At 44.6% G+C, this 14397-nt stretch overlaps 1 protein-coding gene and 1 pseudogene across 2 annotated transcripts in view; both read right to left on the bottom strand.

The window, feature by feature from the left end:
- LOC124551048 (zinc finger protein 716-like) overlaps nucleotides 1-14397 on the bottom strand; it is a 293881-nt gene that overhangs the window by 122009 nt on the left and 157475 nt on the right. The gene's annotated exons all lie outside the window — the stretch shown is intronic.
- Nucleotides 8145-8261, bottom strand: LOC124551458 (annotated as a pseudogene).

The raw sequence follows: 14397 nt of genomic DNA, 5'->3' as shown, positions 1-14397 counted from the left end.
CTGTTATTAATGCAATGTCAACACAAAACGCTTGTTCACAATACCTGACGACTACAAAACACTTCAACGCCAGAAAACACGACGTTACAGCGAGAGCTGACAAACGTTGAGGCATGTAATGCGTGAAACCACGTGGTGTGGCAACAGGGGCGCGTTAACCGATCCGCTGGCTCGCCATTGGTGTTACCTGGTCGACGGCGTCACGCCCCCTTGCGGTCAGCCAAACGTCAAAAGTCGCAACTAATTTGAAACGCAGTTGCCTACAGTTCACAAGACTTTATGTATACGTGACATCATTTTGACGTCGTCACACGCACTTGTCGAAGACCCCAGGAACTGCCATCGACTTGTGTTAACATTCGATGCTGGCTGCTGGTGAAACACCATGCTGGATTCCGTAATTTTGTATCGTAGCTTGCATGTTACGAAAGTTTGCCTTTCAAGGCAATGGTACATGGAAAATTTATAAAAATACTTCTTGGAAGGATCTGTTATAATTAAACGCCTTCCTGAGATGCAAGTAGCAGTACAAACGGCAAACTATCGCTGCTTCATCGTGCTGTAGTGGTTATAAGCGCTGATTTAGAGTGCATACTGTAGCTATACAACAGGTTCATGTCCTGCTGTATCTGAATTTTTTTCTTCACCTCCCCGTTTCCACAATGTCCTGGAACTAACTTATTAAGTTAACAGAAGTATGTAATGGTAAAACAAATTAACACTGCAGAATCAAAAGCGCAGAAAAGACATTTGCAAAAGAATTAAAAGTCAACTTATTCTCAGCCATATATAAAGGAAAATTTACTACCTCGTTCTTTTAGGACACTTCTTTGCCAAACAAAAATGTCTGCAACTGAAGTATTTCTTTAAACACTAATATGACGTTTTTCGTAATTTAGTAAACAACAGATCTGACAAATACCGACGCGTTTTTGAGAGATCGTCAATCTCTTGCCGTTTTGAAACAGCATTTATTCATTGGGCGTAAGATAAATGAGATGCTGCTTTAATTCATCTACAAACCTCTGCTGAAACTGGTTTTCAGAGTTCCTCCGCTGCCAGATCGCTGCGCGGCAAGTGCGACCGCAGCAGCCGCGGGGTGTTAACAGTATAGACTGCATGAAAAAAAAAAAAAATGACTCTAAGCTCTATGGGACTTAGCATCCGAGGTCATCAGTCCCCTAGACTTAGAACTAGTTAAACCTAACCAACCTAAGGACATCACACACATCCGTGCCCGAGGCAGGATTCGAACCTGCGACTGTAGTAGCAGCATGCTTCCGGACTGAAGCGCCTAGAACTGCTCGGTCACAGCGGCCGGCCGACTGCAAGAGCCAAAGCTGCGAACGCTCTACGCGGCTTTATTGAATCTCACAGAGAACAAAAACAGTCCGCTACCTGCACTCATTTTGTTCAAAGAGCTTGATGAATACTGTTGAATATATACGTTATTGAATCCAGTGCTTACTGGTTTCAGCTTTCTATGCCTGTAAATCAGTAAATCGTTTCATTACTGGATTGATGAGTGCGAATTAGAAAAGTACAACTTTTTCAGTAAGTCTCAGAGTTAACTCTATGCGACACTTTAATTTCTCCCTCCACCACAGCCCAGTACACATGAATGTAGAACTTAACATATCTATAAACGACGTAACTTTGAGGTCGACGTACCCTGTGGTAAAGAACAAGTGTATTCTCCAATTCTGCTAGCTGAGGTCAATGTCATTGTTTTCAACCCCATGTTCGCCTCCCGTGTTGTGAACCGAATGGTCACGCAAGTCAATAGATAGCTCTTTTCCTCCAAGTTTGCACCAAGTCTTGTGAAGTGTAGTTACCCGTGCTCTGCTCGTGCAGTCGACACGGTAATTCTGCTGTCCGTGCGCGGCAAAAGTAAAGCACGAGACGTGTCTTCCCTCATAGAACTCCACGAAGCAAATGAGGCGTTGCGGCCCCATGAACAAATATTGTAAAAATACGCCTGAGGACGCACTGAAGGATATTAGCAGCTAAATAAAGTTGCCAATTGAAGAACTGTAACAGAAAATGACATGGCTTCGCACAAAACACACAAGTCTCGATTCAAGAAATATCACACCACAGGTTCTGGTACGTACACGTTTATTGAACTTCTAGAGTGTATACAGCGTGCATTATTTGTAATTGCATAATTTTGAGAATACACTTACAAACGCGTATAATGTATTAATTTATTTTACCTGTCAGCAGTTCCTATAAGCGGTTTTACATTACCATAAAAGTTTTGTTTGCTTGAAAACATCGACAGTTGTCTGCGACTACAAAATGCATGTCTTACAACTTTGTAGATGCAAGGAAGTTAATTCATGAAATTCACAAACCCTCAAAAAGAGTGTAAAATATACGTCCAAGGGAGGATCAGAAAGCAACGCACAAAACTTTTTCTCCCATGTTATTGCAGCAGGAATGTTAAAATTTCACGACGACATACGAGGGTTGGAAAGTTAATGGTGGCAACTATTTATTTACAGCTGGTACAAAATAGATACGTGTTTCAATGTTTCAGTGACCTTCAGAGTAGTCACCAGCATTGTGTATAACCCGTTGCCAGCGATGTGAAAGTTGTAGGATACTCTTAGCAGTGCCAGTTGTGATGACAGTTCGAGCGGCGCGGTCTATTGCCCGACGAATTTGTAGCAGTTCTGAAGCGGATGCCGTGAAGTGTTTCCTTCAGTTTAGAAATCGAGTTTAAGTCACGAGGGCTTAAGTCAGGGGAGTGCAGTAGGTGGTATAGCACTTAGCAGCCGCATCAGTCAAACAAATCAGTAACAGCTTGCACTGTACGTGCTTGAGCATTGTCCTGCAAAATGATGGTCAGGTCCGGCAGAGAGTGTCATCACTTCTGTCTCTATGTTGTTCATTTTTGGAACACAACCTACGACCAGCTTAGAGACAGAAGTGATGACACTCTCTGCAGGACCTGACCATCATTTTGCAGGACAATGCTCAAGCACGGACAGTGCAAGCTTTACTGATTTCCTTGATTGATGGGGCTGCTAAGTGCTGAACCACCTACTGCACTCCCCTGACTTAAGCCCTCGTGAGTTCAACTCGATTTCTAAACTGAAGGAAACACTTCACGGCATTCGCTTCACAACTGCTACAAATTCGTCAGGCAATAGACCGCGCCGCTCGAACTGTCAACACAACTGGGACTGCTAAGAGTAGTCTACGACTTCCACGTCGCTGGCAACGGGTTGTACACAATACTGGTGACTACTTTGAAGGTCAGTAAAACTTTGAAACACGTATCTGTTTTGTACGAGCTGTAAATAAATAGTTGCCAGCATTAAAGTTGCAACCCTCGGAGTTTGAAATATGCGCTACAGAGGGTATTTTGTTTTCATGTGCAGCGCTAGTGTGAGAAGTCTGAACTGTGAAACAAACATGATACGCATGTTACTGTCGTCAACTTGTAAAGAGCAGTGTAGTGTGATATTTGTGGGCCAAAGGACATAAACCGAGAGAAATTTAGAGGGGCATGCGCGGCGTGAATGGGAACGACCGCATGGACCGTAGCAATACCTCTATCTGGTGTGTTTACCGCCGAGAGGTGTGTGACTCGCCACGCTCCGGGCGGCCGGTAGCAGCTGCAGACCCGCCCGCACAATGCTGGAGCCACTGAGGCAGCAATTTTGAACGACCGGTGACATGTGTGGCATTGTTCACAATGTTTTGAAATTTCGCACGGTTAGTGCTCGCTCGGTGCGTAAGAAACTGGGAGACAACCACAAGGCCCAGTGAATGATGACAAGCTTGGATCAGTTAACGTGTTATGCCGCAGAAACGCATGACTTTCTGAAAGTAATCGTCACTGGTGATAAGTGGTGAGCATACCAATACACGCCCGAAACCAAGCAGGCCTCTTTGGAGTACAAATACGCTGGTTCCCCAGTACGTAAAAAATTCAAAGTGACTGAATGTGCTAGGAAAGTACCTGTGACTGGGGTACGCACGGTGTGTTATTGGTGGATTTTGCTGAACACGGGACCACTGCAAATGCTGCAGCCTACAGTAAAACCTTGGTTAAGTTGCGTCGTCTCCTTCGTGACAAACGCCACAACATTAATGCTGACGGTGTCAAACTTCTTCATGAGAATGTTCGCCCACATCTTGCTGCTCCTGTTCGCGAGAAAATCACTAAATTTGGGTGGAGGATGCGCCAGCATCCACCATACAGTCCGGACCTTGCACCGTTGGACTGTTGTGATGATGATGACGATGATGATGGTGGTGTTTGGTTTGCGGGGCGCTCAACTGCACGTTCATAAGTAGTAGTAGCAGTAGTAGTAGTAATAGATTTATTCATCTGTAGATCTCTTTTTACAGGGATATAGGATATGTCAAAGTATTTACAAGTTTAGACCAATTCGTGTATATACACATACATTTACAGACTTCTAGTTAGAGACAATCATTAGATTTACTCCTGGTATACAATACTTTTTTTTTTTTTTTTTTTTACAGATAACTTATTAAATAAAGTAATGCCACACTTTTCACTCATATCTCACTATCAGTCACTGTACACACTATGCCGGCCGCGGTGGCCGAGCGGTTGTAGGCGCTTCAGTCCGGAACCGCGCGACTGCTACGGCCGCAGGTTCGAATCCTGCCTCGGGCATGGACGTGTGTGATGTCCTTAGGTTAGTTAGGTTTAAGTAGTTCTAAGTTCTAGGGGACTGTTGACCTCAGATGTTAAGTCCCATAGTGCTCAGAGCCATTTGAACCATTTTTGAACACACTACACACACATTGTTTCATAACACTTCACTCACTAACACACATAAACAAACACACACACACACACAGGTGATCTCTGGGCCAGTTTCTGTACTACAACTTCCCATTTGCTATCCTGAATTATTGACTCAGCATCCCTCTATAATGAGTGAGATGTTGAGCTCAGAAAGAGGAAGAGGTGTTAGTATTGTGCAATGCATAGCTTGGGGTAAGGTTTTCTAGAAAAGGAAACAAATGAAAAAAAAACATAGTGTGAAGGTGTTATTTGCAATGTTAGATGTTTTATAATCATTAATATTATTTTTTTGTATAACATTTATTTTTGCCAAGCACCTACTCTGTTTTATCTAAGTAATCCTTCAGTGTATAAAATGTATTGCATAACAAGTACTTTTTAGCTGCCTTTTTAAATAAGTGTATTTTTGCAATTTCTTTTATCTCTTTTGGTAATTTATTGCACAGTTTTATTCATTGGTAGAAAACGCTGTTTTGAGTTTTATGTTTATTTTCTCTTGGAAAATGTAAGTCGAGCCTAGCTCTTTTTCAATGGTCATGGACAGAGCTGTTTGTTCAGTAATTACCAATGTTATTTTTGATGTGTACAACTGACTGGTAAATGTATTCACATGGAGCAGTTAAAATCCCCAGTGTTTTGAAAAGATCTTTACAATGAGCTCGACTGCTAATTTTGGTTTTGACTCTTATTGCTCTTTTCTGGAGTTTGAAAATTGTGTTCATATTTTGTGCATTTGTTCCCCAAAAAAGAATGCCATAGCTAAGAGCTGAGTGTACATATGAATAGTATGTAACTAAAAGACACTGCATGTTACACGCTGACTATAGGATTCTAAGAGCATAACATGCTAAGGACATTCTGTTTGCAAGTACCTTTTGTGGCGTCGCAACTAGTGCGCGATCGCCCATTTGTCTATTAAAAGCTTTACTTCAGAATGTATGTGGGCTGCAATGTAAGCCCGTAGAGTACTATACGGTCAGTAACGGACGAGTTGTGTCCTGCAGACTGACGTCACGACCACCTGTTGCAGCTGCGCGTGTGAAAGCGGTGGAGTAGCGCTGGCAGGGCACTTACACAATACGAAACTAAAAATATTAACAACTAATAAAGGAATAACCTGAGGAACGTCATATTTGGTGTACATCCTTCTGTTGTAAAAACAAACAATATGTCAAAGTCTGAGATCAAAAATAGTTGTATTTTGGAAGTTAGTAAAATTCTATAAAAAAAACGTAATTTTCCGACAGTCAAGAATTTAAATAAGTACAGTGATGTAATAGTTCACCTTCAGTGACTATGTACGATGATCTGATAACACTTTCAGTGTTCATATATAAATTTGGAAAGTTTTTAGTTTCAGAAAACCTCTGTGATTTTTCTATAATAATAATTTCAAGAATTCTAAGTAAATACTTGTATTGTGTGCTAGGGTGCGTGTGAATGAGAATGCGTACGTGAGAGTATGTGGGACGTTCGGCATTATTAAAAATCATTCATGTAATTCTCTACAGGAACTGGCAAGTGTTCCAACTCTGTAACGTGGGAACGAATCCACTAGTGGTTCCCCTACTAGTGAATGTCGGATGTCGAAGTATGTATGCTTATGTATAGGATAGCCAGAACATTCGCGACTACATAATAAATTTCCAGATATAGAGTAAAGCTTATAGTTCATTTTGTTTTGTTTATCTAATTAGAGAGTTTTGTGTTACTTAATTTGATGACGTCAGTGAGCCTAGAGAAGTGATCGGTGCTCGCTAGATTTTGGCGGGAGCCGCGCCCTAGAAGTGAGTTCTCATTGGTCGTAAGTGCTGACAGCCAATGAGAAGCGAGACGGTTGGCCGCCTAGCGAGGAGATGTAGTTTTGACTGTGGGAGAGTGAAAGGGGAGCCGCGAGCTAGCTTTGATTGGAGGCGGTTATGCTGGATGTGACTTTTCGCATTATGTGTAAGATGAGGTCTTGGGATGACTTCCGCGTTATGGTCCAGTGTTAATGGTATCTGGTAGTGACTGTAGTGACTGCGACAATAGACACTGATGAAACTAGTTGTTGTCTTTTTATAACGAATTTTGCACTATCAAGAAAACATGAAAAAAAAATTTGTGTTTGTCATGCAAAATTTTAGGCTATGTCTCGATTATCGGGACTTCGGATGACACTAAGATTTTTCAAGAACAAGCTCTGCTGGGACGCTAATACTCAGTTGTGCTACAAGAGCGGACACTACAGCAAGTACACGAAACAAAGAAAATTTAAATTTGACACTATTTACTCTTAAATAAGTTCTTTTAGAGGCCGAAAAACCTACCTATGATCTCACTCTGGTCCCATCTTGAATGCACGCCGGTACAAAGTCCCAGTTTTTACACAATCCAATTTTTACACAGTTCAATCTAGCCCGTGTCATGAATGATGGTGATGGAGTGATGAGGACAACACAAACACCCAGTCTCCGGGCAAAGAAAATTCCCAACCCGGCAGGGAATCGAGCCCGGGACCCCGTGATCCAGAGGCAGCAATGCTAGTCACTAGACTATGAGCTGCTGTCTGGTTCTATGAAGAAGTTCCTGGCCGGCCAACACATCGCGTTGGGTATACGATAAATCGCACAAATCTAACGGCTGACAATTCGATGAAATACCTAGGAATCACAATTGCGAGCAAGTTAAATTGGAAAGCCCACATAGATAATATTGTGCGGAAGGCGAAACAAAGACTGCGCTTTGTTGGCAGAACACTTACAAGATGTGACAAACCCACTAAAGAGACAACCTACATTACACTTGTCCGTCTTCTGCTGGGATATTGCTGCGCAGTGTGGGGTCCTTCCCAGGTAGGATTGGCGGAGGACATCGAAAAAGTGCAAAGAAGGACAGCTCGTTTCGTGTTATCGCGCAATAGGGGTGAGAGCGTCACTGATATGATACGCGAGTTGGGGTGCCAGTCACTGAAAAAAAAGGCGTTTTTCTTTGCGGCGAGGTCTATTTACGAAATTTCAATCGCCACCTTTCTCTTTTATTTTGTTGACACCCACCTACTTAGGGAGAAATGATCATCATAATAAAATAAGAGAAATCTGAGCTCAAACGGAAAGAATGAGGTGTTCCTTTTTCCCACGCGCCATTCGAGAGTGGAATGGTAGAGAGCACTCCGTCTTCAGGCCACAAGTGGCCCATCGGGACCATCCGACCGCCGTGTCAATCCTCAGTTGAGGATGCGGATAGGAGGGACGTGTGGTCAGCACACCGCTCTCCAGGTCGTTATGATGGTTTTCTTTGACCGGAGCCGCTACTATTCGGTCGAGTAGCTCCTCAATTGGAATCACGAGGCTGAGTGCACCCCGAAAAATGGCAACAGCACATGGCGGCTGGATGGTCACCCATCCAATTGCCAGCCACGCCCGACAGCGCTTAGCTTCGGTGATCTCACGGGAACCGGTGTATCCCCTGCGGCAAGGCCGTTGCCTGAATGGTAGATAAGTAGTATGAAAATGGTTCGATGAACCCTCTGCCAGCCACTTTAGTGTGATTTGTAGAGTAACCATGTAGATATAGATGTAGGTAGACGCAGAAGTGGACTCAGCAGTCCGCAGATGGCTACAGTCCAACTAAACGGACTTCTACGAACGGAACATACGGAAACTGGTACCACGATGGGAGAAATACACTCCTGGAAATGGAAAAAAGAACACATTGACACCGGTGTGTCAGACCCACCATACTTGCTCCGGACACTGCGAGAGGGCTGTACAAGCAATGATCACACGCACGGCACAGCGGACACACCAGGAACCGCGGTGTTGGCCGTCGAATGGCGCTAGCTGCGCAGCATTTGTGCACCGCCGCCGTCAGTGTCAGCCAGTTTGCCGTGGCATACGGAGCTCCATCGCAGTCTTTAACACTGGTAGCATGCCGCGACAGCGCGGACGTGAACCGTATGTGCAGTTGACGGACTTTGAGCGAGGGCGTATAGTGGGCATGCGGGAGGCCGGGTGGACGTACCGCCGAATTGCTCAACACGTGGGGCGTGAGGTCTCCACAGTACATCGATGTTGTCGCCAGTGGTCGGCGGAAGGTGCACGTGCCCGTCGACCTGGGACCGGACCGCAGCGACGCACGGATGCACGCCAAGACCGTAGGATCCTACGCAGTGCCGTAGGGGACCGCACCGCCACTTCCCAGCAAATTAGGGACACTGTTGCTCCTGGGGGTATCGGCGAGGACCATTCGCAACCGTCTCCATGAAGCTGGGCTACGGTCCCGCACACCGTTAGGCCGTCTTCCGCTCACGCCCCAACATCGTGCAGCCCGCCTCCAGTGGTGTCGCGACAGGCGTGAATGGAGGGACGAATGGAGACGTGTCGTCTTCAGCGATGAGAGTCGCTTCTGCCTTGGTGCCAATGATGGTCGTATGCGTGTTTGGCGCCGTGCAGGAGAGCGCCACAATCAGGACTGCATACGACCGAGGCACACAGGGCCAACACCCGGCATCATGGTGTGGGGAGCGATCTCCTACACTGGCCGTACACCACTGGTGATCGTCGAGGGGACACTGAATAGTGCACGGTACATCCAAACCGTCATCGAACCCATCGTTCTACCATTCCTAGACCGGCAAGGGAACTTGCTGTTCCAACAGGACAATGCACGTCCGCATGTATCCCGTGCCACCCAACGTGCTCTAGAAGGTGTAAGTCAACTACCCTGGCCAGCAAGATCTCCGGATCTGTCCCCCATTGAGCATGTTTTGGACTGGATGAAGCGTCGTCTCACGCGGTCTGCACGTCCAGCACGAACGCTGGTCCAACTGAGGCGCCAGGTGGAAATGGCATGGCAAGCCGTTCCACAGGACTACATCCAGCATCTCTACGATCGTCTCCATGGGAGAATAGCAGCCTGCATTGCTGCGAAAGGTAGATATACAATGTACTAGTGCCGACATTGTGCATGCTCTGTTGTCTGCGTCTATGTGCCTGTGGTTCTGTCAGTGTGATCATGTGATGTATCTGACCCCAGGAATGTGTCAATAAAGTTTCCCCTTCCTGGGACAATGAATTCACGGTGTTCTTGTTTCAATTTCCAGGAGTGTATGTCGAGAACGTCGATGACTGCGTAGAAAAGTAGATAAAAGATGTAAGTTCATTTGTAATTTTTTGTTTTGTTGTTAAACTTTTTGGTACTAAAATTATTGTGCGTTACTATTCCGAGCCAGCCGGGGTGGCCGTGCGGTTCTAGGCGCTACAGTCTGGAACCGCGCGATCGCAACCGTCGCAGGTTCGAATCCTGCCTCGGGCATGGATGTGTGTGATGTCCTTCGGTTAGTTATGTTTAAGTAGTTCTAGGGGACTGATGACCTTAGAAAAGTCCCATCGAGCTCAGAGCCATTTGAACCATTTTACTATTCCCATCTTCTCTCGTAATTTGCTGATCACTAACAATTTTTTATTAAAACGAAACGTGTATGTCGTTGAAAAGTCGTATTTCGTAGTTACAGACTGAATAACAGAGTGTGTTGTCCTCGACGGCGAGGAGTCCTCAGAGACAAGGGTATCGTCAGGAGTGTGACAGGACCGCTGTTGATTTGGTGGACACGGTGGGCAGCAACCTGCGGTTATTTCATGATGATGCTGTCGTGTACGGTAAGCTATCGAAGTTGAGTGACTGTGGGAATATACAGGATAACTTAGACACAATTTGTAGTTGGTGTGACAAATGGCAGCTAGCTCAAAATGTGGAAAAATGTAAATTAATGCGGATGAGTACGAAGAACAAACCTGTAATGTTGGTTACAGTGTTAGCAGTGCCCTGCTTGACACAGAGAAGTCGTTTAAATATCTGGGCGTAACGTAGCAAAGCGATGTGAAATGGAATGACCATGTAAGGATTGTAGTAGCAAAGGCGAATGCTCGATTATGGTGTATTGAGAGAATCTTAGGAACGTGTGGTTCACCTGAAAAGGAGACCGCATGTAGGACGCTGGTGAGACCTATTCTTGAGTACTGCTTCAGTGTTTGGGATCCGTACCAGGTCAGACTGAAGGAAGACATCGAAGTAATTCAGTGGCGGGCTGCTACATTTGTTACCGATAGCTCCGAACAACAGGTAAGTGTTATGGAGATACTTCGGGACCACAAATGGGAATCCATAGAGGGAAGAAGACGTTCTTTCCGAGAAACACTACTGAGAAAATTTAGAGAACCGATATACGAAGCTGACTTCCAAACTACCGCCGCTAACACGCATCGCACGGAAGGACAATGAAGATAAGATGGGAGAAATTAGGGCTCCTACGGAGTCATAAAGACAGTCGTTTTACCCTCGTTCTGTCTGCGAGTGGAACAGGAAACGAAACGAGTAGTAGTGGTACAGTGCACCCTCCGCCACGCCCCATATGGTGGCTTGCGGAGTATCTACGTAGATGTAGAATAATGTATTTATGCCACCAACTACAGACACTATGGGCATACAAATTTAACAGATTATTGTTTATTTACAGCTGCAGAAATTGGTTATGTCTCCAAGTGGTTTGGCTTTTGATGAGTTCGCGTTTATGGCATACAAAAATAATCCCAATGGAACTGTGGACACATTGCCAGTCGTACGTATCTTGCATTACCGTATTTCCAGTTTGTAATCCTAGTGCGATTAACGTAAAGAAAAGGAATGAGAATGTAGATTACAAAGATTTTGTGATAATATATGGGTTAATAATTATATTCCTAAGGAATTTTACCGTTTGTAACAAAGCGTCTTGCGAGATGCATACACATTTTCTTAGCATTGTTGCCTGCTCTACGCGCAGTAGTTCTCATTGTCAGTGGCTCGAGTAACAAACCCATTTCTCCATCGGCCAGGAATTATTAATCAATTGATTTCCATATCGAGACTACCTACTGAAGTGGAAAGTGCACGTGATGTAGGTTCCTTTCTCAAAAAAGCTATATAAGTATAAAGTACCCATGACAATCTTTTTTGTTTTTTTCTGGTTTCAGTAATAATTCTCAAGACCAAAAACACGGAACTCAGAACACCAAAAGCAACTTCCACCACTCTACGTGCTTCTTGACACCCTATAACAGAGCACTCTTTCCACAGACCCTTTATCAGGGTATCCTTCAAATTGCTTCGTAGCGCATTCGTTTAATGCGAATACTCTGTCAGCCAAGATGAAGTAAGGAACTTTAGTTGATATGGTACTCGGGCAACACCGACTCAAAGGAAGGCCTCGGCGCTTGTTGGTGACGTCACGTCAGCTAGACACGGCGAACGCCAGGTCTGTTGCAGGCATACTCATAATGGTGGTGTCTCCCTCTCTGACACAGGAAAATGTGAAACTATTGGCGGTAGTTGACCAACACACATTGTTCTAAGAGATTTCTGCAATCAATTAATTGTGCAATTCATTACACTTCTTAACAAATAGTGTACGTCTGAACTTAAATTTCCACCTGTTTTAAAGATTAACATAGAAAAACAACTTCATGGTCCAGCAGCAACAGAATTCGCGCTTCTTTACCTTATTTGTAAATCTGAGGAAGTTACGTTTATACTGGGTTGCTTTTACAAGAAACTATGAACATATTGGTGCTCTTCTTTAGGTATCTTGGTTGACTATGGGGTGAGGAGCATTGAATGTTAATGAAATATCTTGCGATTGTACACGTTGGGGGAGGGGCTGGGGGACAGAAGAAGAGGCAAAAGAGAGATACTTGTTTTATCAAATAATTTTCTTTTTACCTTATAAAGTTTCTCCTTTCAGTTGCAAGAGCGGAATATTTATCTTTTCTAATGTGCATGTTTAAAAAAGTTTAAGCTCAGCAGTATTTTCGATGTATGAAGCTATCTTGTTTCCTGTTTAGAATTCCTTTCGTTGAAAACGACTGTAATCTAATGACTGGCAACAGTTGGACATTTACACATGTAAATTAGTTCACATTTCCAGTGACGATGTCAAACGAAAATAAATAAATAAATAAAAGAAACGAGTTCATTGTAAGGGGGTTGGGGTAAGTTTCGATAACAAAATGGATCAAGTAAATATAGTTACTCGAATGTAAAATTTTCGAAGCTTACAATGGGGCAAAGCATCTTCTCATATTGATCTACGTTTGTTTCGATAGGATTCAGTAATACAGAACTATGATCTTCATTTGTAGCTTTACGATAGTAAGAAAATCTTTCATCTAAATAAAAGTGCAGAATCCAAAACAATACCAAACATTTTGTGCAAAAATAAGAGATTTATAGTGATAAGTACGACCAGGCGTTTCTGCCTGCAACAGACCTGGCGTTCGCTGTGCCTAGCTGACGTGACGTGACCAACAAGCGCCGAGGCCTTCCTTTGAGTCGGTGTTGACTCGGGGCACAGGCGGGGAAAGAATGCCGAGCGATTTTCCTTGTAGTCTTTTGTACAATGAGGTGACAAAAGTTAGGGGATACCTCCCGTTATCGTGTTAGACACCCTACTGAGTGGCGCAATGCAGAGGCCCAATGTGGCACGGAGTCAACAAGTCGTTGGAGATCCCCTGCAGAAATAATGACCATGCTGGCTCTACAGTTGCCAAAGTCTTGCCGCTGCAAGATTTTGTGCACGAACTGACCTTTCGATTACGTCCCATAAATGTCAAATGGCATTCATATCGGGCGATTTGAGTGACCAAATCATTCACTCGAACTGTCCAGAATGCTCTTCAAACCAATAGCTAACAATTGTGGCCCAGTGACATTGTGCATTTTCGTCCGTATAAATCCCATCATTGTTTGTGAACATGAAGTACGCGAATGGATGCAAATGGTCTCAAAGTAGCCGAACATAGCCCTTTCCAGTCCAGTTCAGCCTGACTACAGGACCAAGTCCATTCCATGTAAACACGTCCCACACCATTATGGAGCCACCGCTATCTTGCACAGTGCCTTGTTCACAACTTGGCTTCGTGTGGTCTGCGCCACACTCCAAACCCGCTATCAGTCCTTACCAACTGAAATTGGGACCAATCTGACCAGGCCACGGTTTTCCAGTCATCTGGGGTCCAACTGATTCGGTCGCGAATCCAGGAGAGGCGCTGCAGGCGATGTGTCGTGCTGTTAGCAAATGCACTCCCTTCGGAAGTCTGCTGCCACAGCCCATTAACTCGAAATTTCTCCACACTCCCCTGACGGATACGTTCGTCGTACTTGCCACATTGCTTTCTGCAGTACTGCTTGTCTGTTAGCACTGACAGCAATGCCTAAACGCCGCTGCTCTCGATAGTTAAGTGTAGACCGTCGGTCACTGGGTTGTCCGTGGTGAAAGGTAATGCCTGAAATTCGGTATTCTTGGCACGCTCTTAACATGCTGATCTCGGAATATTGAATTCCCTAATGATTTCCGAAACAGAATGTCCCACGTGTCTAGCTCAAACCACTATTCGCCTTCAGAATCTGTTAATTCCCAGCCGGCCGCTGTGGCCGAACGGTTGTAGGCGCTCAGTCCGGAACCGCGCGACTGCTAGGTCGCTGGTTCTAATCCTGCCTCGGGCGTGGGTGTGTGTGATGTCCTTAGGTTAGTTAGGTTTAAGTAGTTCTAAGTTCTAGGGGACTGATGACCACGGATGTTAAGTCCC

The sequence above is a fragment of the Schistocerca americana genome, chromosome 9 (genome assembly GCF_021461395.2).
Source record: "Schistocerca americana isolate TAMUIC-IGC-003095 chromosome 9, iqSchAmer2.1, whole genome shotgun sequence".
Classification (NCBI taxonomy): domain Eukaryota; kingdom Metazoa; phylum Arthropoda; class Insecta; order Orthoptera; family Acrididae; genus Schistocerca; species Schistocerca americana.
This window is presented reverse-complemented; position numbering and strand designations above follow the sequence as displayed.